Genomic DNA, 23,937 nt, shown 5'->3' on the forward strand with positions numbered 1-23,937 from the left:
GTGAACAAGGCCTAGGTGCGGCTGATTAAGTGGGCTAGGGTTAGGGTTAGGTGCGGCATAGGTCCAAGAGGCAAAGATGGGTCATCCAAAAGCCCAAAGCCAAGAATAGAAACTCTCGAAAATGGAAACCTCCAAGAATAGAAACTTCCAACTTTAGAAACTTTAGTTGCCAATTCCGACTTCTTTGTTCTTTACTTTCATTTCTTCATTTCTTAAGCTCCCTCGACCTTCAAACTCGTCCATTCCTTGTTCCAAGCATGTACTTTTCAATCCAAGCTCACTTTTGCTCTAAAATGCTCCATTTTGCCATCTTTTATGTCATATGCCCTTTGAACCTGAAAACACATGAAAGTAGCTCAAAAGACTACTTTAACTAAGAAAACATAACGAAAATGCATAAGAACTAGCTAACTAAGGCGCACAAATATGCTCCTATCATCAGGTGATTTTTTCTAATTTAAATCTTTATTCCTATAGCCTTTGGTTGAAGTATAGACTATTTGACTGTAGAGGTTACATGTTGCTTAAGTCATTTTCATTTAACTTGCTGATGTGAAAATTGACTTGACACACAAATTAAACCCTATGGATGACAATTGTAGTATATGAGCAAATAGGGATCGTTCTAAACCGGGGATTAACTAGGGATGCTAATCAATGTGAAACTGACTCAAGAACATAAAAACATAATGTAGAACACTAAACTAGACTCAATTAATGCAAAACTAAAGTTTCAAACACTTAAATCAACCAAAAACTCAAAACAGCAACTAAAAGACTCAAAACTGCCTTAAAACCACTTTCTGGGCAGTTTTGAGTACCTACACTAATTTGGACGAAATTGGACTAAAACTTGACTCAAGACACTTAAAAACACAAACTAAATTGATTTCTAACTAATCTAACACTTTAAAATAAATGGGGGATTGATTTTGACGAACTTAAAACTTTAAAACTTAAACTTTGAAAACAAACTTAAAGCAAAACAGATTGTGATGAAATAGAATGATGAGAAACTAGTTAGAGGGTTCCTTATCCACACATGAACATATGCATAAAATTTGATTCCCAGTTATGACTTCAACAAACAATGAATGACAATGCTTCAAGTTAATTAGGTTCGCTTAAATTAACTTTCAGATTTCCCTAGATTCATTGGATTGAATGGGATACGCATTACAACCAAATTATTCCTCATCAAAGCCCCTAACTATGGAATACGCATGATAGAGACATTCAACAAAGATCATTAAGTTCAACGGAAATCATAAACATCGACTAGGCATTCATAACTATGGAATACGCATGTTAATCCAACCTAGGGTTTACTTAAACACAATCGTGACTAGCGATCTTTACTCCTCATGAATATAAGTTCATAACGATTAGGTGAAATTCCCTTATATCCTAGCATCAAGTTTAGGCATGCAAATTAAGTGTCAACCCTCAACCCACATACATAAACAAGTTCTTAATCAAAACAGAAAAGTAAATCACATCTAAAGTTCATGAATTCATAACTGGAGTAAATCAAATCATAACCAACATATGTCCATGGCTTCAAATTCGCCTCTAACTAAAAAGAAATTAGTTCCACATGTTTAACATAATTGAAAAGCAAGTTAAATTAAACATGAAAACAGAAACAAGAGAAGAAAGAACTCCAAACACTCCACTAATGGCAGATTGCATGTGCAAGGTTTCTCCCTCCTTTGGACTGCACGGCACTACTCCTTTTCTCCTTCAATGGTGGCTGCACAAGGTGGTGATGGTGGTGGGAAGGTGCGGCTATGGTGGATGAATGGTTATTTGAATGGAGGGTTGCGGCAACGTTGAATTTGGGCAGAAAGTTGGGAGTTTGGGGGTGGAATGCTGCGGCAAGAACTAGAACTAGGGTTTTGGCGTGTAGAATGAATATGGGAGGTGATGGTTCGGCCAAAAGGGTTTTAAGGAGTATATATAGGCACTTCAAACCCTAGCAATCAGATTAGGGTTTCTAGAAACCCAAATCCACCAGAAAATAGGTTAAAACAATGAGAATTTTTAGTGGGAAAAGGTCTAGGGTGCGGCTGGTTTGTTAGGGTTAGAGATGGGCCTTCTAGAATGCCTTGCAAGGCAAGGAAATCAGGTATTTAAAACCCTAGGTGCGGCATAGGATTAGGGAGATCAGATTTGGAAATGGGCTAGGGTTTAGGTGCGGCATAGGGTGAATATCCACAAAGAATTAGGGCTTAGGTCCACTTAGTTTTAGACAGGGATTTGTATAACCCAAATCCACAGCTAAAGGCCCTAATAAGTCAGAATTTAAGAGAGAATGGGCTAGGAAGTGCGGCTCAAGTCCAAGAGGTAAGGATAGGTTATCCAAAAGCCCAACGCCAAGAATAGAAACTTCAAACATTAGAAACTTTGGTTTCCAATTCCGAATTCTTTGTTCTTCACTTTCATTTCTTCATTTCTTAAGCTTCTTTGACCTTCAAACTCGTCCATTTCTTGTGCTCCATTAGCATACACAACATTCCAGCTCAGTTTTGCTCTAAAATGCACCAAAATGCACTTTCTTGCTTCAATTGCCATATGAACCTACAAACACACGAAACTAGCTTAAATCACTATAATAAACAATAACTAACAACGTAAATGCAAGAAAACAAGATAACAAAGTCGCATAAATATGCTCCTATCACTTGCCTGCAGGTAACCTATTGGAGTTACTTTGCGAAGTCATCGGCACCTGATACTTTGTAGATTCAACAAGCTTATGTGATTGAACCGATGATGCGTAAAATAACTAAACACACAAATTAAACCCTCTTGTTGACAATTGTTGTATGGATAAGTAGGGATCGTTCTTAAACCGGGGATTAGGAGGGATTGCTAAATCTCTCTAAACTGACTCAAATATGTAAAACAAAGTTTAAAATACTAAACTAGACTCAAAGAATGCAAAACTAAACTCTAAAACACTAAAACAAACCAAAAGACTCAAAACAGCAAAAACTGCCTAAAAACCACTTTCTGGGCAGTTTTGGGACTCTAACACAACTTGGACGAATTTTGGTTTTCTAATGACCTAAAACACCTAAAAACATATTCTAAGACAAGTTCTAGTTAATATGACTCAAAGAAATAAGATGGGGTTGATTTTGGACGAAAATAAATAAAACAAAGCAAGAATAATGTAAACAGATTTTTAGACAGAATTAAGTAAATTGATGGGTGATAGACTAACTAGAGGGTTCTTCTCCACACATGATACACTTGCATTCAACTTTGATTTCCAATTGCTTCTTTCAATAAACTATGAATCTCAACGCCCTAGGTTAACTATGATAGCACTTTTTTAACCTTCAAGTTTTCCTAAAGTTAGTGAATTGGATGGGAATGCACATGCAATAACTCAAAACATTCTCTAAAAGTCCCTTACGTGAAAAGCACAATAAAGGTACAATCAAAGATCATTAAGCTTCATGAAAACTATAAGCATTGACGAGGCAATTGTTACTATGAAAAGCATGAAACATTTGCCAAGAATTCACTTAACACGATCGTTTATAAGCGACCTCCACTACTTGCAAACATAAGGTTGTAACTATTAGGTGAAACTTCCTTATGTTTTAGCTTCAAATTCCTGCATGAAAACTAAGTTGGCCACCTTAATTAACACACAAAAATAAGTCATCAATCAAACGGTTAAGAAAATTGCATTCACAATTCATGAAATAACAATTAGACGTAATCAATTCATCTTGCAAGCATAATCATGGTATGGAATAACCCCCTAGCCAAAAAGGCTTAGTTCCTCATGTTCACAAAACAAAGGAAAATAGATTTATACATTGTAAATATAAGAAAGAGAACACCTAAATATTCCAACGATTCGATGTTGAACAGCTAGAACCTTCAAGTACTTCTTCTTCCTTTCTTTTGCTGCGGCACAAGGGTTGGGGGTGAGTTTAGGGAGTTATGGATGATGTAGAATGATGGGTTTATGTTTAGGATAGGTGTAGGGGTCGGCTAAGTATGTTTCTGGGCAGAAAATAGGGTGAATGGTGGTAGAATGGTGCGGTTAAGAGTGGAGGCTAGTTTCTGGCGTGAATGGATAGTAGATGGATGTTTTGTGGCTGCACAAAAGGAGTTTTATTTAAAGGATTTCAGGAATTAAAACCCTAGGTTATTTAGGTAATCAGAAATTAAGTCTAAGGCTTCTAGAAATAGGAAACAACATCAGAAACTTAATGGAAATTAGCTAAAAGGTACGGCAAGGGTTTGAAATAGATTAGGAAAGTGTTTTAAAGCATAGATTCAGGAAATAACCCTCTCCCTTGCACGGCAAGGAAGAGGAAATACCAAGGGGGTGCGGCAAGGGTTCACAATGTGCAAGGGATGTGTATTTGATGTCCTAGAATGCTTAGGATGCCTTCAAAGTTGATAAAACTTAGGAACATTTAGGAAAGGTCAAACCAAAGTAGGAAACCTTGGCTTAGCTTTCCTATTTCAAGTAGGAATCCTTCTTGGAGTAGGAATCCTTGTTCTTCTAGGAATCCTCATGTGATTAGGAATCCATCTTCAATTTGGAATCCTTCGTTGATTAGGAATCCTTCATTGATTAGGAATCCTTCTTCAATTAGGAATCCTTCGTTGATTAGGAATCCTAATTTCTTCAAGTCTTCAATTCATCCATTCCTTTTGCTAAAAAAGGCTCCAAATTACATCATTTTGCACACTTTGGCTTTGGAATCTGAAAACACACAAAAGTGACTTTAAACACTAAAAGAACTAAAGAAACACAACGTAAATGCACGAGAACAAGCCAATTAAGTTGCATAAATATGCTCCTATCAAATTCCCCCACACTTAGCTTTTGCTAGTCCTCGAGCAAAACAAAGAAATAAAATAAAACTAAACAAATAAAACACAACCTAAACCTTCCAACATTTGCCTCAGGGATTTCCAATGCACATGACATGTTAAAAATCGTTATTCCCCACAGATTTTAGTCATCTTTACACTTAAGCACATACTTAATAATAATCACCACTTACTAGTTCACAATTAATCAATTAAAACAATATTTTTGATGTAGTAACATGCCTTAGAGAATTCGCTCAATTCCTTACAAGATATGCACTCAATTTTCACTCAGATTTTCTAACTACACACCCTATACTAGTTATATGTGAGAAGATTGATGTAGATATGAAAACGAACGCTCACATATATGTATCACAAAGTAAGCAATTTCTGGAGTTAATAAGCATGTTTGGATATGATCTCATGAATGGAATGCTACCACTTAGATGCGAGAACCAGTGACACCATATGTTCATACCAAATTCAAACTCCACAAATTAAAACACATAACACTCAAGATTGAAGTCAAGGTTTGTAATGGGGCTTCGGGTATTGGTTAACAAATGAAGGATAGGGATAACAAACGTTCTTAAAGCAATAGCAAGCAAAGTAATGAAATCTAGACTTAGAATTCACTTTAAAATGCAGAAATCACTTTTAGACATAAAGGGAAGATTTAAACAACTCTTAGGGTCAAATTCAACTTTTTGGACCCTTCCTTCAACAAACAATACTTTAGAACTCTTTTTCACATCTTTTCAACTCTTTTTTTTTTCATACTTTTCACACTTTTCTTTTTTTTCTTTCTTTCTTTTCACGAATTTTTCTTTTCTACCCATGCCTATGGCACACTAACTCACATGAGAAACACTTCCCCCACACTTGTTTTCTGCCATACATTAATCAAAAGGAATTCAATTTGAATCATGCTTTACTATGCTTTGAGAACAAGGGTATGGATGGTCCTAATCTAGGCTAGGTGAGGATAGTGTGGGTTAACAAAGAATGTAGGCTAACAAGGCTTAATGGGGTTAACTTAAACATAAAAAATGAGGTAGGGCACACGGCAGTTTGGCTTTGGTGGTGGTAACTACACAACTTCATCTTGAATATGTGTTATGCAAATCAATAACATGCTTTGAATGAAATGGGCATGAGTTCTAGCATTTGGAACTAAACGATGAAACGCCTTCTAAGTAGTAACCAAGCAAAGAATAATGAGATCATGCAACGACTTTAGAAAAACAATAATGCACAGATTTTAACTCTCCAAATAAACGTTTAAGCTCAAGTCTCACAAGGTTGTAGCGTTTGTTTGAGTTCCTTCCTTCAAGCATGTTACAAAAACTAATTTTTATCCTTTGTGATTGCATGTGAATTCATAAGCTATAACCACAACCAAGCATAAGCAAAGAGTAATTCAAACTTTCATCCATGTTAATAACTCTTTTTAACAGCCATGCAATTACAAACCGAATCCTCATCATTGTGTTGGAAGGTACCCTAGACACAAACACACAAAAACGACTCAAAACACTCTTTTTAGGCTTTTCAAAACCCTTTTTTCAAAATTTTATGTGATTTTCGGAGTTTTATGTCAACACACACTAAAACACACCAAAACTGCTTAAAAACACTTAAAAACAGCAAGGAACAAGTCTATAAGTAATGGGTGATAAAATCCCACGAATTTGCATAAAAAATACTTAGTTACCCCCCCCCACACTTAAATCAAACATTGTCCTCTATGTTTCAAGCATAAAATCACACCAAATAAAATTAAACACACAAACAGCAACTTAATCAACTAAACTGGCAGATTAGAAAGAATCAACAAAGAAAAGGGTTTTAGGAACGCAAATCTGGAATTGGAGTGATTCCTAAGTCTTCCTTTGTTGAATGCATGGGTTGCCTCCCAAGTAGCGCTTTCTTTAACGTCTTGCAGCCGGACGAAGAACTCATTCATCTCTCATTGGAGCCCACGGCATGCAGTGGGATCTCCTCCACAACATGCTCCACAAAGTTCTCATACTTTGAATCCTTGAACGGAAATGGATAGTGATGTTTGCGGATGAGTGCGTTGTGTTGCCTACGGTTCATGTAAATGCGCCCACCATTGGGGATTTGCTTGGGTACTTGCACCAAAGAAGGGAACCACCTATCAACTTTAATGGGAATTGGATTTGGATTAGGTGGCTTACCTATGTGTTATGATGAAGTGGCAGCAATGTGAACATTCTTGCCCATGGTGCTTTCGGCCAATTTGAGCACTTTGAGGGCAGTGGCCGTGTGGTCTTTGTGCTCCACTCCAATTCCTTCGTTTTGCATGGTTCTTGATGCATCCTTTGTGCGTGGTGCTGAACGGTCCGGTCCTATCTTTTCTATTTTATCAATGGCACAACAAGAATGAACAACATTAGGAGTCTCAATGGATTCAGAAATTTTAAAACTAATCATGTCACCACCAAATGCCATAGTTACTAATCCTTTGGCCACATCAATCTTGGTTTGAGCCGTTTTCATGAAAGGTCGTCCAAGTAAGAGCGGTGATGGTGAAGAGTGGCCTGAATCCTCCATATCAAGCACATAGAAATCTGCAGGAAAAATCAAGTGGTCTACCTGCACCAAAACATCTTCCAACACTCCTTTTGGATAGGCATTAGATCGATCGGCCAATTGGATAATCACACCATCATTTTTCAACTTGCCTAAGTTCATAGATGCATAAATTGAATATGGCATGACATTTATAGATGCTCCTAAGTCTAGCATGGCAGATTTGAAACGGGTATTACCAATGACACATGGAATTGTAAAACTCCCTGGATCTTTGCATTTGGGGGGTAGTTTGCGTTGCAACATGGCAGAGACATTCTCACTTACATGCACCACTTCTTTCTCCTAAAAACGTTTCTTGGTTGTACAAAGCTTCTTAAAAAACTTGGCGTACTTCGGGATTTGCTTGATTGCATCCACAAGGGGTATGTTGACTTGAACTTTCCTAAATGTCTCTAGAACATCTGTTTCCTCCTCTTCATTTTTGGATTGCAAAAATCTGCTAGGAAAGGGTACATTGGGTGGAATAACATTAGTAGGAACCGAATTGGACACATTCTTACCTTTATTGGACAAATTGGACAGTTTAGGGGCATTGGAGACTTGCGGCAAAGGTACTTCCACCTTTGCCGTGGGTTGACTTGATTCCTCCTCTTCCATTTGCAACATTTCATCCTCTTTGTGACCTGTTTTTTATGAAGAACCTGCCCCAACCTCCTTACCACTTGTTAGGGTGATTGACTTGGCTGATTCAAACCCTCCCTTTGGATTTGGAATGGTATAACTAGGAAGCTTTCCTTGGTCTCTAATCTGCCCAACAACTTCAGCAATCTGCCCCATTTGTTTCTCTAGTTGGTCCACCCTTTTGTTTTGATTTTCTTGCCCCTGAGTCAAAGTGGTTAGTAACTTAACAAGTGTATCATTATCCAAAGCATTACCTGAAGTAGTTTGGGCAGGTTGTGGAAGAGCTTGCGTGGGTACGTATGGCTTGGTGTAGAAGCCCGGGGGTTGTTGCCTAAAGCCTCCTTATGGTTGGGTTTGTTGGGCCTCCCTCCACTTAAAGTTTGGATGGTCTCTCCACCCCGGATTATGTGTTGGAGTATGGATCATGTCTTGGCTGATTTTGGCCTTGAAATCCAATTGCATTAGCGCTCTCCCATCCACCATTCTCAATGAGTTGATGACACTTTTCAGAGGCATGTCCTTGGATAGAACATACGCCACACACCATGGGTCCTTGAATCTTCATTCCCTCGGCCATCTGAGAAACAATGGAAGTAAGATTAGCTACCTGAGATTGAATATTGGATGTGGAACTTACCTCATGCACATGTTGCCGTGGGGGTCCTCTTTGGCCTACACCTTCGTATTGTTGAGCGTTCAACGCTCGATTAGCAATCAAGATTTTTGCAGCCATGGGCGTTTTGTCTACCAATGCTCCACCCGCCGAAGCATCGAGCATTTGACGTTCAAGTGGTAGGAGCCCCTCGTAAAAGTATTGGAGAAGTAGTTCCTCCTTCATCTGATGCTGTCGACAAGAAGCAACAAGTGATTTAAAACGTTCATAATAAGTGGGAAAAGATTCACCTTCCTCTTGTTGAATACCACTTATCTTTTTACGAAGAATGATGATTTGAGAAGTTGGGAAGAACTTCTCCAAAAATGCCCTCTTCATACTTTCCCAAGACGTAACTGATCCGGGAGCTAACTCGTATAACCAATCCTTGGCTTTGTCCATCAAAGAGAATGGAAAAGCCTTCATCTTCAAAATACTTCCGTCGATGTTAACCGGAGTCATACTTGAGCAAACCACCTCAAACTCTTTCAAATGCTTGTTAGGGTCCTCCATGGACAGCCCATGGAACTTTGGAATGTGGTGGAGCAAACTTGACTTTAACTCGAACTCTTCGGTTTTACCTTGAGCAGCTGTGGGATATTGGATACACAAGGGTGCGGCATTATCCAATCCCGATGCGGAAAGCTCCTTGAGTGTACGGTTGTCCATGGCCATGCCTTGAACTTCTCCACCCACTTGTGCCGTGGGATCCTCCTCCTCTTCTAGAACTTGTTCTTCAAGGTCAGGTTCCGCGCTAGATGGGTTAGACTCTTGTTGGTTCCTCCTTCTTCTCAAAGTTCTCTCGAAATCGTCGTCAAAATCCAAAATATGCTCACGAACAGGTTGGGAACTTCGAGTCATGCACTAGTACCTAAAAACAAAGAAACAAAACAAATCAGCAACTAAGATAGAAAACAAACGAAAAATAAAAAGAAATAACGAGGGATTAGCAAAGTTGCTAATCCCCGACAACGGCGCCAAAATTTGATGCGTAAAATAACTAAACACACAAATTAAACCCTCTTGTTGACAATTATAGTATGGATAAGTAGGGATCGTTCTTAAACCGGGGATTAGGAGGGATTGCTAAATCACTCTAAACTGACTCAAATATGTAAAACAAAGTTTAAAATACTAAACTAGACTCAAAGAATGCAAAACTAAACTCTAAAACACTAAAACAAACCAAAAGACTCAAAACAGCAAAAACTGCCTAAAAACCACTTTCTGGGCAGTTTTGGGACTCTAACACAACTTGGACGAATTTTGGTTTTCTAATGACCTAAAACACCTAAAAACATATTCTAAGACAAGTTCTAGTTAATATGACTCAAAGAAATAAGATGAGGTTGATTTTGGACGAAAATAAATAAAACAAAGCAAGAATAATGTAAACAGATTTTTAGACAGAATTAAGTAAATTGATGGGTGATAGACTAACTAGAGGGTTCTTCTCCACACATGATACACTTGCATTCAACTTTGATTTCCAATTGCTTCTTTCAATAAACTATGAATCTCAACGCCCTAGGTTAACTGTGATAGCACTTTTTTAACCTTCAAGTTTTCCTAAAGTTAGTGAATTGGATGGGAATGCACATGCAACAACTCAAAACATTCTATAAAAGTCCCTTACGTGAAAAGCACAATAAAGGTACAATCAAAGATCATTAAGCTTCATGAAAACTATAAGCATTGACGAGGCAATTGTTACTATGAAAAGCATGAAACATTTGCCAAGAATTCACTTAACACGATCGTTTATAAGCGACCTCCACTACTTGCAAACATAAGGTTGTAACTATTAGGTGAAACTTCCTTATGTTTTAGCTTCAAATTCCTGCATGAAAACTAAGTTGGCCACCTTAATTAACACACAAAAATAAGTCATCAATCAAACGGTTAAGCAAATTGCATTCACAATTCATGAAATAAAAATTAGACGTAATCAATTCATCTTGCAAGCATAATCATGGTATCGAATAACCCCCTAGCCAAAAAGGCTTAGTTCCTCATGTTCACAAAACAAAGGAAAACAGATTTATACATTGTAAATATAAGAAAGAGAACACCTAAATATTCCAACGATTCGATGTTAAACAGCTAGAACCTTCAAGTACTTCTTCTTCCTCTCCTTTGCTGCGGCACAAGGGTTGGGGGTGAGTTTAGGGAGTTATGGATGATGTAGAATGATGGGTTTATGTTTAGGATAGGTGTAGGGGTCGGCTAGGTATGTTTCTGGGCAGAAAATAGGGTGAATGGTGGTAGAATGGTGCGGTTAAGAGTGGAGGCTAGTTTCTGGCGTGAATGGATAGTAGATGGATGTTTTGTGGCTGCACAAAAGGAGTTTTATTTAAAGGATTTCAGGAATTAAAAACCTAGGTTATTTAGGTAATCAGAAATTAAGTCTAAGGCTTCTAGAAATAGGAAACAACATCAGAAACTTAATGGAAATTAGCTAAAAGGTCCGGCAAGGGTTTGAAATAGAATAGGAAAGTGTTTTAAAGCATAGATTCAGGAAATAACCCTCTCCCTTGCACGGCAAGGAAGAGGAAATACCAAGGGGGTGCGGCAAGGGTTCACAATGTACAAGGGATGTGTATTTGATGTCCTAGAATGCCTAGGATGCCTTCAAAGTTGATAAAACTTAGGAACATTTAGGAAAGGTCAAACCAAAGTAGGAAACCTTGGCTTAACTTTCCTATTTTAAGTAGGAATCCTTCTTGGAGTAGGAATCCTTGTTCTTCTAGGAATCCTCATGTGATTAGGAATCCATCTTCAATTAGGAATCTTTCGTTGATTAGGAATCCTTCGTCGATTAGGAATCCTTCTTCAATTAGGAATCCTTCTTCAATTAGGAATCCTTCGTTGATTAGGAATCCTAATTTCTTCAAGTCTTCAATTCATCCTTTCCTTTTGCTCCAAAAGGCTCCAAATTACATCATTTTGCACACTTCGGCTTTGGAATCTGAAAACACACAAAAGTGACTTTAAACACTAAAATAACTAAAGAAACACAACGTAAATGCACGAGAACAAGCCAATTAAGTCGCATAAATATGCTCCTATCAACCGACAAGGAAGAAAAACCTATACATAATTCTCTCCCATTTTCCCTGGTCAGCCGGTCGCACAAATCAAGAGAAAGAGAACTTTTAGAGAGTTAAATTGGAAATAAAGGTGAGGATTAAGTGGAGGATTAATTGACATAAATGTTATGGTAGGTGAAATACTAAGAGGCTAGCAAGGAGTTAAAATTGTATTTCCATTTCCTCTCTTTTATGACAATAAAGTGGCTATTAAGTTTGGTGAGCGATGGAAAAAAAAAACAGGGGCAGCAAGCATAACAAAAGAGGTTGCAGGTTGCAGCGGAAAGAGGGAAGAAACGAAAAAAAAATAGAAAAGAAAGATGACAAGGCAGCTTTGCGGAAAGGAAGGAAATGAAGGAGGAAATCTTGGCATTCTCTCCTCTCGGTTTTGGCTTCTCAAACTCTTGTCTCTCTTTTGGTTTTATTTGATAATAATGTGTAACTAAATTTTTAGTAGTTAGGGGCTGTTTTGAAGCCCCAAATATGATTGCAAGTTTGTTATGACATTTTGTTTGAATTACTTTTATGAATGGATGAAAATTGGTTCACTACTTGTCTCATTGATGAATTCTTTATCTGTTTTCTATGGATGCATACGTAGTAAGCATATTTTGGATTCTAACGCTATGAATATGTGTGTGCTTGCCCTTGTCGAATGAGGACCTACATATGTTCTAGAGTAGTACTTGTTAATTGCAATTAACATGTGAACCAATTTCTAGGATAAGTAAGACAACGCCAGTACTTACGATGCCTTGTGATGACTCAAACACTTTTCGTTCTTAATGATTTCTACTTGTTAAATCTATGAACAGGCCATTCTAGATTGCATGCTAGGAACTAAGTTAAGTTGAAAACGCCATTCTCTTAACATACTACATAAGAAAGAGTAATAGGTTAAGTTCTAACATTGAGCTAACTTGAGCATCTTCATTCGGAAATAAAAGGAATTTGAATGAAACATAACATGTTTGCATGATTATTTGGTGGTGAATAGCAATTCCCCTAACTCGTTTTTCTTAATTTGTGAACTATTTAAAATTTGTTCCTGTCCTATTTTTGTTCAATTTAATTTAAATAGCAAATCAACTCCAAAAATCCCAAAAATTTGTGTGAGCGTAGCTCTATGTGTCTAGTGTAAGTTGGTCTAATAATTAATTTTCGGTGGCTGGCTAGTAGGGATAACAGCCCAGTTTATGTGACATTTTAAGTAGTTAGATAAAATACTCTTCTGCGGGAAAGACCCTTATTTTCATATGCTACAATTGACAAATCTTAGTGTTAATAGGAAAATAAATAGGATATTTGTGTGCTACTTTGTGGTGTGCTTTTAATCTTATCACTTGTATAGCCATCCTTAGTGAGGGGATTTGACTTTGGAGCAACAGAACAGCTTCGACACCATATACGAGAGCATAAGGCATAGCTTGAAGATGGCACGGCCTCCGCTTCTTGCTTCTTGAATACAGCTTGCCACTCTTATTTCTTAGGTGCGATTTTGCCTATGGATTTGATTTCTTTTGGAAGAGCTCCAGGCACCATGTCTTCATCCATGTAAGACTTGGCATCCGCAAAGTGTGATTTGGTTTTGGTGAATGGCTTGGTTCACCTTGTATCACTTTTACTCATTCTCAGTAGAATTTTAAGCATTGATGAAGGGTGGATCGCATTACTCTATTCTCGTGTATCCAAGGCTTTTCTAAGAGTAAGTTATAGGAAGTTCTTGCATCAATCACGTTGAATAGCGTGCTTGATTTGAGTTCACCAATGGTCGTTTCCACTCGGATCATGCCCATCACTCTTTGTCCTTCTTGGTTAAAACCTTGGATTAGGAGGTGGCTTTGGGGATAGTTCATCCACCTTGATGCCGATTGTGGTTATTGTTGACTTTGGCATGATGTTTATGGCTAATCTACCATCCATAAGCCTGCAGTTGACTCTGTTATTCTTTACGTACCCAGAGACGAAGAGAGGACGATTGTGATGCTTTGATCCTAACAACAAGCCTTTTTCAGTGAAGTTTATTGCATCATAGGTGGCACAACACGTGGCATACTCATGTGGCCGAAGTTTCAAGCGTTTGTCCTTAGGCAATTGTAATGCTTGCTTGATGCTAAAGTGTGCCGGCAGGCTTTCTTTGGGTGTGCGGGTCTTCTCTTCCTCAATAGCGATAACTTCACCTTTTGAGGGCCTTTCTATCTATATTTCAACCATGTGACAGGCAACAGTAGTGCACTGTTGGAAGAAATCCTTCAGGAAGTACTCGTGCAAGGAGACAAGAATACATGGCTCTTGCTCTATAGGTTCCCCAACATATGTTGGCTTGTCATCTCTTACGCTCCTTTTGGGCATATATTGTTGTGGCGGTGGTGCTTTCTCCCTTGTTCTACCTTTGACCATATGGCTTGTGGTCTTGGCTTCCTTGTCTTTTTGTAGGTCACCAAGGTTCATCTTTCTTCATCGCTGGTAGGTGCATCTTTGTCGCTTGCCCCCAGCGATGGTTGTGCAAAAGGTGTCGTGTAGCTTGAGCATGGACAGGAATGGTCAAGACTTGGAGAGGCACGTGATTGAAAGATCTAAACACGATGGTAGTAATGTGTGTTACGGCCATGTCTTCAAGGTCAAGTTTGATTTTCCCTTACTGTGCTAGCTTCGTGATGAGCTCCTTGAGGATGAAGCCCTTTTCAACTGAATGACTCATGAAACGATGGTGTTTGCAGTACTTAGGATCATTAACGCAATTCATCTCTTCGGGGCACTTGCATTTCGGGAGCTCAATTACCTTCTTCTCCAGTAGGTCGTCTTGCATTGCAGCCACGTCAAAGTCAGGAAAATAGTATGTCATCTGCTCCGGTTCGCTCAAGGTGTTTTTGTACCTATCTTGGGTGCGAGAAGGCTCACATTTCTTGGATGAGATCTTGACACGTGCAGATGAGGTCTTGATGAAAGTAGTGTTGATGGTAAAAACTTTCTTAGCAAGCTTCTTTCCAATTTTGTCTACCTTTAAGACGAACACCTTATCCTTCTTGAAGTTGGTGATGGGCTTCTTCTTCCCATGATTGGCGATACTCAGCTCCATGTCATGGGAACAAGTTGCTAGCACCTCAAATGTTCTTGGTTTTATGCCTTGGAAGATGTAATATAACCTCAGTGCATACCTTGAACGCACATCTCAATTGTGGAGGTTTCAGAAAGTTGATCTTTGCAATCCAGACATAATGAATGACATCTATTGATTTAGTCGATGACAAGTTCATCATTCCACTGCTTCATACTTATTAGCTGTAGCATGCTTACGGTACGGCGGGTGTTATATAAGCAGTTGAGGAATTCCCTTTCAAGCTGATCCTAACTATTGATGGACTCGGGCTCGATGTTGGTGTACCAGTCAAAGAAGTTACCTTTCAGCGAGTGCACAAATTGCTTGATGAGGTAGTCTCCCTCCGTCCCAGATTTGTTGTAAGTTTCGATAAAATGGGCAATATGTTGTTTGGGATTTGCCCTTTTCCATTTAATTGCATGAATTTTGGCAGCTGATAACCCCTTGGCATCCTTAAGGCGTCAATATTCTTAGGGTAAGGCTTTGAAAATAGCACGGAGTCATGTGAGCTCCGTTTATACTGTGCCTTGATGATGTTAATGATCATCTTCTGTAGCTGCTGGATAAAGAAAGATCTCATGAGTGTTGTTGCTTGGACTAGCTTCTCCTCACCTTTTTCTATTGAAGGCTGCTCATCTTCGTCAGTTTTCTTCTTTTGTAGGTCAACCTTTAGGTCGTGGTCAACTTTTTCATAATGCTACACCTCTAGTCAGTTGACAAATGTGGCAATTTGCAAGTCATATTCCTCCACGGGCCTTGTTATCCTTGCAATTACTTCATTCATTTGAGCCATCTGCTCCTCGATTGAAGTTGCACCAGTAGTCATGAGTTGCATGGCTACCAGATATGAGCTGCTGCTTGAGTCGGCATTAGAAGTCAATGACTAGCGAGGCCAAGGTGATCACGGGCTCATGCCTTGGGTGCTCTTGCTTCTTCGACAAAGTTGTTGTAGGGGTGGAAGGCACAATAGAAAGAGCTCTTACTTTGCTTCGGGTTGTGACACCTAAAGTGCCACCACTTGCGGTAAGGATATTCTTGTTCTTCGCATTGGTTGCGGGAACAACTTGATCCTTTCTTGATGCCATTTGTGCTTCTTGTGGATTTGAAGATAGAGATGAGAGGCAGAGATGTCCTGCTAAGTCTACCAAATTTGTAAACATGAAAATTTTGTATCGAATTAAATGAAAACACATGTACAAAGTAGATTTGTACTGATTTGAATTTGTAGGTTACAATCTCTATTTACAATTTTCTTCTGATTTAGTCTTCAAATTTGGCGTAGATGCGTAGGTTGTTAATCCAAGGGTTATGATGACTTGATCTCGGAAGAACGATTGAATGATTGCTTCAAGTTTTGAGCTTGAAACGATGCTTGGATGATCTTCACCTCAAAGTTATGGCAAAGGGTGATGTTGATGTAGGATTTCATTGATTCAAGGGTCTTTGCGACTTGATCTTGAAACGAACGTTGTTACAAGTTTTGAGCTTGAAACAAAGTCTAGAAAGAGTTGGCACGAGTGCTTGTTGATTCTTCAAGGGGAGTGCTTCGGCTTTGGTTGAAAGAAAGCTTAGGCTTTGGTTGTACGTTCTTTGAAGAGAGTTTTGGCAGCGTATTAGTCTTCAAAGATTTGTGCAGAGGTTCTTTTCAATGTGCAATTTTTGACCCCTTTGTGTGTCTTGGATTCTTGTATTTATAGACTTCCAAAGCCATGCCTTTGGATGGATTTGGCCTTGATTTATGTCTTGATTCGTCCATTGGAGAATTTATACATATTTTGTGTCTTAATTTCAACCACCTTCCTTATATTGACTGAAATTTATAAGCCATGTTGCCTATTTGTGAGCAATCTTCAATTGTTGCTTATTTTGTGAAAATGCCTTGGCTTTCTTTCTAGTTTTGAAAGATTTTGGGCCCCTTACTGATTTTAAGGGGGATTTTTTCCCTTTTGCCGAATTTTGGGCATATTTTACACTTCGGTTGCTTGATTTGTGCCACATGTCATTGATGACTTGTCCATTTGTGATGAGTCATATGCCACGTGGAGTTTTGTGATGCGTCTTTTGTATGCAACGAAATTTACATGTCTACATACTTGTTTTCCAATGAGGAATTCAGAAGTAATTTACAACTTAGCTCGACTGCATGCTTACAACAATTGACCACTCCTACACTTCAAAAGAAGACTGCGCCCAACTTAGGGATTTATCGTAGGAATTGCGCCCCCTTGGGGACCAACCATGTCTCTAGTGCGAGAGGGTAAACCAATTCCCTGACACCCACATGGGTTTGCTCTCCAATGCGGGAGGATAAACTATACACTCCAAATATCCATACGTCGATGAATCAGGCTGCTCTAGTAGAACTAGGTACATGATGGCTTGCGCCGGGATTCCTAAAAGTAGCCATAATTGTCTTTTTAAAAGCTTAGCTAATTGAATGATTTTGGGTTTCTTGGCCTAATCCATGGGGAACCGAGCCTCGGAGATGGAGGATGCACATTATGCAGTATGCCCTATGAACGGTTGCCCTGGAACCTGATGTGAAAATTATGTTGACACTCAAATTAACCCTCTTTTTATCAATTGTAGCAAGTATGTAAGTAGGGATCGTTCTAGGCCGGGGATTAGGAGGGATTGCAAAATCACTTGGAATTGACTCAACTATGTAAAAACAAGTTTGAAACACTAAACTAGACTCAAAGAATGCAAAACTAAACTTTAAAACACTAAAACAAACCAAAAGACTCAAAACAGCAAGTAAACACTCAAAACTGCCTTGAAACCACTTTCTGGGCAGTTTTGGACACTAGGGAAGAATTTGGACGAAAATTGGTTTAAACTTGACTCAAGACACCTAAAAACACAAACTAAATGGGTTTCTAACTAATATGACACTTAAAACTAAAGGGGGATTGATTTTGGACGAATTTTGAAAACAAAACAAAACTTTGTAAATTGAAAAGACTTTAAAACGAATTTGGTTTAAATGGATGGAAGGCTAGCTAAGGGGTTCATCTCCACACATGTCACACTTGCATATAAAACGATCTCTAATTGCTTTTCAATAAACCATGAATTCCCAACGCCCCAAGTTAATTAGGTCCGCTTAAATTAACCTTCAGATTTTCCTAATGTTATTGAATTGGATGATTGCATACGACAACCCAAAGCATTCCCCACAAGTCCCCTACATGATTGCATAATAGAGATACAAGCAAGAATCATTAAGTTCTATGAAAACCATAAGCATTGACGAAGCACTTGTTACTATGATTGCATGAAACTTATGCCAAGAATTTACTTAACACGATTGTGATCAACAACCTTTACTACTTGTGAATATAAGTTCATAACGATTAGGTGAAATTCCCTTATATCCTAGCATCAAATTCATGCATGCAAACTAAGTGTCGACCCTCAATCAACATACAAGAATGAGTTTTAATTCACATAGATAAGCAAATTGAAATCACAACTTATGAAACGCAATTAAAAGTAATCAAATCATATAGCAAGCATAATCATGGTTTCGAATACCCCCCTAGCCAAGGGGGGTTTAGTTCCTCATACTTGCAAATAAACAAAGATAAATAAATTTAAACATTAAAACAAAGATAGAAAACACCTAGAAACGCTCCACAATCCAAGCTCCTTGAATGGCATGCACGGCTCCAAGTTGTCTTCCTTCTTCTCCTTGCAAACTCACGGCACACAAGGTATGTTTGGGTGAATGGTGTAGTGAAAATATGGTAGAGGATGGTGACTAAATGGTGCAGCAAAAGATGGTATTTATAGGCTGAAATTCGCAGCCCCTATGTAGCAAAGGAAAAGGATTTAAAAGCCTAATTTGTATAGGATAATAACACACAATCCTTGAAGGAAAAGGTTAAGGCTTTTAGAAACCAAGGGGGAAAGGAATAATCAGGTTTCTAGAAGTTCTAGAAAGGTTTGGGGCGTCACTTTTGTAGGACAAGGGATAAGGCCTTCTAGAAAGGTTGTTTTGTGGCTGATTTCTTAAAAAAACAAGGGATAAGGTGTGGCACCTTTGTAGGAGTGGATAAGGGCTTCTAAAAACCAATTTTAATGTGTCCTAATCTAGTTAGAAACCCTCCTAAGTGGCTGAAATGTGGATAGTTTAGGATTAGGATAAGATAGGATAGGATAAGGTTTGTTTGGATAAGATAAGCTAAGATAAGGTTATGGATGAGGTTTTGGATAAGATTCCTTCTCTTGAGCTGATTCTTTGACTTTAACTCTTCTTCTTCACATGGGAAACCTTGCTTGAGTAGGAAACTTCATGTGTCTAGGAATCCATCTTCAATTAGGACTCCTACATTGATTAGGAATCCTTCTTTATTTAGGAATCCTTCATTTAAGCCCTTTCCTACTTCAACTAGGAAACTTTGTATCTTCAATTCTTCAACTTCAAAACACATTCCTAGCTTCATCAATCCTTCAAATTCGTCCATCCCTTGTGCTACATATGCATGAACTCCATTCTAGCCCAATTTTGCTCCAAAATGCTCCAAATTGCTTCCTTTTGCTCACTTTGTCTCTAAAACCTGAAAACACATGAAAATAGCTTAAAAGACTAATTTAACTAAAAAAACACAACATAAATGCATAAGAACTAACTAACTAAGGCGCATAAATATGCTCCTATCAAATTCCCCCACACTTAGCTTTTGCTAGTCCTCGAGCAAAACAAAACGAAACAAAGTAAATAAACGAAACAAAACGAGTAAAACACAACCTAAACCTTCCAACAATCGCCTCAGGGATTTCCAATGCACATGACATGTTAAAAATCATCATTCCCACAGATTTTAGCCATCTTTACGCTTAAGCACATACTTAATCATAGTCACTACTTATTAGTTCACAAATAACCAATTAAAACGATGTTTTGAATGTAGTAACATGCCTTAGAGAATTTGCTCAATTCCTTAATAGATATGCACTCAATTTTCACACAGAATTTCTGACTACACACCCTATACTAGTTATATGTGAGAAGATTGATGTAAATATGAAAACGAATGCTCACATATATGTATGACAAAGGAAGCACTTTCCGGAGTTAACAACATGTTTAAATATGATCTCATGAATGGAATGCTACTACTTAGATGCGAGAACCAGTGACACCATATGCTCATACCAATGTTAAACTCCACAAATTGAAACACATAACACTCAAGATTAAAGTAAAGGGTTGTAACGGGGCTTGGGGTATTGGCTAACAAAGAAGGGTAAAGGATAAACAAACGTTCTTAAAACAATAGTAAGCAAAGCAATGAAATTGACACTTAGAATTCACTTTAGAGTGCAGAAAACAACTTTAAACACAAAGGGGAATACGCATGCATATTTAGGGTCAAATGCAACTTTTTGGACCCTTTCTTCAACAATCAACACTTTAGAACTCTTTTTCACATCTTTTCAACTCTTTTTTCATACTTTTCACATTTTTTCTTTTTCTTTTTCTATTTCCACGAATTTCATTTTTTTTCTTCTTTTTCATGCCTCATTCAAGACTTTGGCACACCCACAACAAAACTCACTTCCCCCACACTTATTTTCTGCCAATAATGACCAAAAGGAATTCATTTTGAGTCATTTATTACTATGCTTCAAGAACAAAGGTATGGATGGTCCTAATCTAGGCTAGGTAAGGATAATGTGGGTTAACAAACAACATAGGCTAAACAAGGCTCAACGGGGTTAAACCTACAAAAACAAATGCATGGAATGAAGGCTTTTTGGCTATGGTGGTACTACTAAACAACTTCATCTTGAATATGTGTTATGCAATTCAATAACATGTTTTGAATGACATTGGCATGAGTTCTAGTGTTTGGAACTAAATGATGAAACGCCTTCTAAGTAGTAACCAAGCAAAGAATAATGAGATCATGCAACGACTTTAGAAAACAAGAATGCACGGATTTTAACTCTCCAAATAAACATTTAGGCTCAAGTCTCACAAGGTTGTAGTGTTTGTTTGAGTTCCTTCCTTCAAGCATGTTACAAAAACTGATTTTTTTTCTTTATGATTACATGTGAAGTCATAAGTTATAACCACAACCAAGCATAAACCAAAGAGTAAATCAAACTTTCATCCATGTTTATAACTCTCTTTAACAATCATGCAATTACAAACCGAATCCTCATCATTGTGTTGGAAGGTACCCTAAGACACAAACAAACACACAAAAACAACTTTAAAACGACTCTTTTTGGGTTTTTTCAAAACTTTTTCTATTTTTTTTCTTGAATTTTCGGATTTTTTGGTAAAGCCACATAAAAACACATCAAAACTTTCTAAAAACACTTAAAAACAATGAAAAACAACCTTTGAAATGTTAGGTGGTAAAATCCTACGAATTTGACACAAAAACACTTTGTTTACCCCCCACACTTAAACCAAACATTGTCCTCAATGTTTCAAACATAGACTCACACAAAAACAAGCAAATATCACAACTAACAAACATGACAAATATGGCAAAGTAAAAGCAATAAAGAGTAGGGTTTAGAAACGCAAATCTGATTATGATGCCGGAGCTTCCTAGGTCCTCTTTAGTTGCATGGGTTGCCTCCCAAGAAGCGCTTGCTTTAACGTCTTCCAGCCGGACGATGCTCCATTAAAGGTTTATGGAACCCCACAGCATGGAGGGGTGTTTCCACAACCTGACCTACGAAATACTTCATTCTTTGGGTCCTTGAATGGGATGGGATAATGATCCTTTCTTATTGTCATGTTTTGCTTCTCTAAATCAACACGAACTCTCCCACCACGTTGTCTTCGATTAGGTACCTGCACCATACAAGGTAACAACCTATTAGTTGAAATGGGAATCGAAATTGGAATAGGTGGCTTACCTTTGTACGGCAAAGAAGTGGTAGCATTATGGACAAATGCACAAGGGTTGCATTTAGGCAGATTTGATGATTTCAAGGTTGGGGCCGTGCACTCTTTGTTGTTCACTCCAATTCCTTCCTCGATGGTGGGTTGTGGTACATTCTTCTTGACTAGTGTTGAACATTCCTGCCCTATATTTTCAATTACATTAATAGCACAACAAGAACGAACATCATTAGTATTCTCAACCGATTCAGAAACCTTAAAGTTAATCATATCACCACCAAAGGCCATAGTTACTGCTCCCTTGGCCACGTCAATCTTGGTTTGAGTTGTTTTCATGAAAGGACGTCCAAGTAAGAGTGGTGATGATGGAGAGTGTACCGAATCTTCCATGTCAAGCACATAAAAATCTGTAGGAAAAATCAAATGGTCTACCTGCACCAAAACATCCTCCAAAACTCCTTTGGGGTATGCATTAGATCGATCGGCTAATTGAATAATAACACCATCATTTTTAAGCTTTCCTAGATTCATGGATGCATAAACAGAATATGGCATGACATTTATAGATGCACCTAAATCTAACATAGCATTATCAAACCTCGCATTGCCAATAACACAAGGGATAGTGAAACTACCTGGATCTTTGCATTTAGGTGGTAACTTTCTTTGCAACAATGCAGATACATTCTCACTTACGTGTACCACCTCTTTCTCCCGAATCCGTTTCCTTGTTGTACAAAGCTTCTTCAAAAACTTGGCATACTTCGGGATTTGCTTTATAGCATCGAGGAGAGGGATATTCACATGCACCTTTCTAAACGTCTCAAGAACGTCTTGTTCCTCTTCTTCGTTCTTGGCTTGCAAAAATCTGCTAGGAAAGGGTACATCCGGAGGAATAACATTAGAATTAACTTGAATTATACCTTCCTTACCCTTATTGGCCGAATTGGATAGCCTTGGTGGTTGCGGCAAGGATTGCTCAATCCTTGCCGTGGCCTTTGCTTGGTCCATCTCCTCAATTTGCATCTTCTCGTCCTCCTTGGGGGCAGATTTGGATGGTTTTGGCTCGGTTCCTACTTCTTTTCCGCTTCTTAGCGTGATAGCCTTTGCAGATTCGAATCCACCTTTCGGATTGACCACCGTTGAGCTAGGCAACCTTCCTTGCTCACGAAATTGCCCTATGAACTCGGCAATTTGTCCCACTTGCTTCTCCAAGTTGTCCACCCTCCTATCTTGGATTTGCCTCTCTTTGGCTTGAGTTTGGACTTCTTGCGTCAAAGTAGTAAGTAACTGAAAAATCTTATCATTATCACTTGAATTACCTGCATTGCTTTGGGCAGGTTGTGCTTGGGCTTGTGGTGGTGCCAACGGCTTTTGATAGAAACCCTGGGGTTGTTGCCTAAATCCGCTTTGTTGTTGGCCTTGTTGGGGGTCTCGCCAGTTGAAATTCGGATGATCACGCCAACCGGGATTGTAAGTATTGGAAAACGGATCACCACGTGATTGGTATTGGTTGCCATATCCCACAACATTAAGTGTCTCCCACCCTCCATTCTCTATCAATTGGGGGCACTTGTCCGTAGGATGTCCTTGCATGGAACATACACCACACGCACTTACATTTTGAACTTTTGGCCCTTCCACAACCTGAGAAAGCAAAGTAGTAAGGTTAGCCATTTGATTTTGAAGTTCGGTTATGGCACTTACCTCATTCACTTGGTGTTGTCGTGGGGTGCCTCTTTGTCCAACACCTTCGTATTGTTGAGCGTTCAACGCTCGATTAGCAATCAAAGTCTTTGCTGCCGTGGGTGTCTTGTCCACCAACGCTCCTCCCGCCGAGGCATCTAGCATTTGTCGTTCAATTGGTAGAAGTCCCTCGTAGAAGTATTGTAGAAGAAGCTCCTCCTTCATTTGATGTTGTGGACAAGAAGCAACAAGAGATTTAAAACGTTCATAATATGTAGGAAAAGACTCACCTTCTTCTTGTTGAATTCCACTTATCCTTTTTCGTAGGAGGATGACTCGAGAAGTTGGGAAAAACTTCTCCAAGAAAGCTCGCTTCATGCTTTCCCAAGATGTGACCGTTCCGGGAGCTAATTCATACAACCAATCTTTCGCCTTTTCCATGAGAGAA

The 23,937-nt window shown here is 38.6% G+C and overlaps 1 long non-coding RNA gene across 1 annotated transcript; it reads right to left on the bottom strand.

Annotated features, from left to right (window-relative positions):
* Nucleotides 1-3,690: 3,690 nt before the first annotated feature.
* LOC126631013 (uncharacterized) lies at nt 3,691-10,968 on the bottom strand. The gene is made up of 2 exons (XR_007626206.1): nt 10,854-10,968; nt 3,691-3,898 (listed from the first exon to the last, which is right to left on the bottom strand). It is a non-coding gene; the product is annotated as an uncharacterized LOC126631013 (long non-coding RNA).
* Between the last annotated feature and the right edge of the window lie 12,969 nt (nt 10,969-23,937).

Source organism: Malus sylvestris, chromosome 8 (genome assembly GCF_916048215.2).
Source record: "Malus sylvestris chromosome 8, drMalSylv7.2, whole genome shotgun sequence".
In the NCBI taxonomy this organism is placed as follows: Eukaryota; Viridiplantae; Streptophyta; class Magnoliopsida; order Rosales; family Rosaceae; genus Malus; species Malus sylvestris.